The 2,451-nt window shown below is 55.5% G+C and overlaps 1 long non-coding RNA gene across 1 annotated transcript; it reads right to left on the reverse strand.

The window, feature by feature from the left end:
- Positions 1 to 1,474: 1,474 nt before the first annotated feature.
- LOC113978124 lies at positions 1,475 to 2,451 on the reverse strand. Its single transcript, XR_003537498.1, has 2 exons — positions 2,412 to 2,451; positions 1,475 to 2,080 (listed from the first exon to the last, which is right to left on the reverse strand). It is a non-coding gene; the product is annotated as an uncharacterized LOC113978124 (long non-coding RNA).

Below are 2,451 nucleotides of genomic sequence, written 5' to 3' on the forward strand. Positions count from 1 at the left end.
CTCGCCTGCCCTTTGTGCGCCTCGCTCGGCTCTACGCGCGCAGCCAGGGCTCCTGGCCTCAGTGCCTCCAGTCTGGGAGGAATCCTCCACCATATCCGATTTTGGCCCTCGGCCGGACCCGGGCCGCCCGCCGCACCGGCCCATGAACGACAGCCCTTTTTGCCCAGAAGGCGGGGTCTGACCTTCCAGTTCTCACCTGCCCTTTGTGCGCCTCGCTCGGCTCTACACGCGCAGCCGGGGCTCCCGGTCCCAGTGCCTCCGGTCTGGGAGGAATCCTCGACCGCATCCAAAGATGGTCCCCGGCCGGCGCGCCAGCCCACGAGCAACGGTCCTTTTCATCTGGAAGGAGGGGCCTGACCCTCTGGCTCTCGCCTGCCCTTTGTGCGCATCGCTCGGCTCTACGCGTGCAGCTGGGGCTCCCGGCCCCGGCGCCTCCGGTCTGGGAGGAATCCTTGACCGTATTTGATTTTGGCCCTTGGTTGGCCCCAGGTCGCCAGTGCGCCGGCCTGCGAATGACGGCCCTTTTCGCCCGGAAGGAGGGGCCTGACCCTCCGGCTCTTCCCTGCTCTCCATGCGCCAAGAGTTGCTCTATGCGCACAGTCGTGGCTCCTGGTCCTGGCGCCTGAGGTCTGGGCGGAATTCTCGACTGTATCCTATTTTGGCCCATGGCCGGCACGCTGGCCTGCCAACAACGGCCCTTTTCGCCATGAAGGAGGGGTCTGACCCTCCGGCTCTCACCTGCTCTCCGTGGGCCTCGCTCGGCTCTACGCACGCAGTCGGGGCTCCCGGCCCCGGCGCCTTCGGTCTGCGAGGAATCCTCGACCCTAGCCCATTTTGGCCTCCGGCCAGCCCCAGACCGGCCGGCGCGCCTTCCTGCGAAGGACAGCCCTTTTCGCCTGCAAGGAGGGGCCTGACCCTCCGGCTGTCACCTGCCCTGCGTGCACCTCGCTCGGCTCTATGCGCGCAGCCAGGGCTCCCAGCCCCGGCGCCTCCGGTCTGGGAGGAATCTGTGACCGTATCTGATTTTGGCCCCCGGCCGGTCGTCGCTCGGGCCTGCGAAGGCGGTTCCCTGGAAGCCTCAAAAATCTAAAAATCCTCCTGCCTGACAAATCCTGCGATCCCGGGATGGCCTGCCACTGGCAACCATCTTTGCCTCACGGACCAGCCACTACCTGGGAAAAAAAACCGCAGCCTAAGTAAAAAAGAAATTCCTCCAGCTAGGTTTTTTTTATTCTAAAGCTAAAATTATCTAACAACAACCTGTAAGAGAAACAACACAAACACCAGGTTAGAACTACTGCCAAACGCACAAACTTTTTCCATCCTCACACCTCAACCGTTCCGATAGCTACCAGACAGTCAGGGGTCATTGCTACACATCCACAGCCCTCCTTGGGAACGTGGTTGCCATGGAGTCTCAAAAAAAAAAAAAACCCAAGAAGGAGCAAGTTGCAGAGCCTAACAAAACACGCACGCCCCTCATGGTCGAGCACACCCCTCACAGCATTACAAGACAGTACCAAAGACAGAACACAGAAAGCAAAACTATGTAAGGTACAAAGCTATACAATTCCTAACTGACGCACAGCAATACAATGCTATGACATTCACATACAGAGCAATACAACTGCAAATATACAAGTATACCAGACAGAACATTACATGGCAATACAAGTGACACGACATAAAAAGTGCTACAAGCAAAGGCGCAAAGATATATGGTTCCTGCCACGCAGAACACGACACCGTGACGTTTGGATATGGACCGATACGACTACAACTATACAGCTATGTGATATGGAGCAGTATAACGCAATACAAATGACAACATAAACGGCTGCTGGACTTTTCCTATTCTACTTGGAAAACACAATAACTACACCTAAGAAGCAACCTGCAACACTAAATAAACATATACCATGCTCTACACATGCAGTCCAGAACTCATTGGGCAGGGACTCCCTGTGGCTCTCAGAAGATTCCATCAATGATACTTCAGTCGATCTCGCCCCGGTCGCCCAAAGTTCCGGGAAAACCGATGCCATCTTTCACCCCAGGAATCTGAGTCTCCTTTGGGTGACTGTAAGACAAAAGGGGGAGGGACTCTGAAGCATGCCTTACGTGACCTTGGACTTACCCCAAAACCGAGTCGATACATTTTATAAGGCGCAAAGAGCCCTGACAAATGCCCATACCATAGACACTGTTTGCTACACCACCTAGCTGTGACTCTATACACCCAAGCAGGGCATCGCAGGACAATCCTGCTCAGAGACTGTACAGCCATCGGCTCAACTGTCTAAGGTAACTGACATGTTGATGTGAGACTTGGAGCAATATTCCATCTACCCACTGATCCACATGGCAGGGCAGAGCAGTTCCAGGCTGACCCCAAGTGAGACATCCCGTACCTGTGACAACACAGACCGTGTGACACAATTAAGAGACAAA

The sequence above is a fragment of the Neopelma chrysocephalum genome, unplaced genomic scaffold (assembly GCF_003984885.1).
Source record: "Neopelma chrysocephalum unplaced genomic scaffold, ASM398488v2 Primary Assembly neopelma1_291, whole genome shotgun sequence".
NCBI lineage: Eukaryota > Metazoa > Chordata > Aves > Passeriformes > Pipridae > Neopelma > Neopelma chrysocephalum.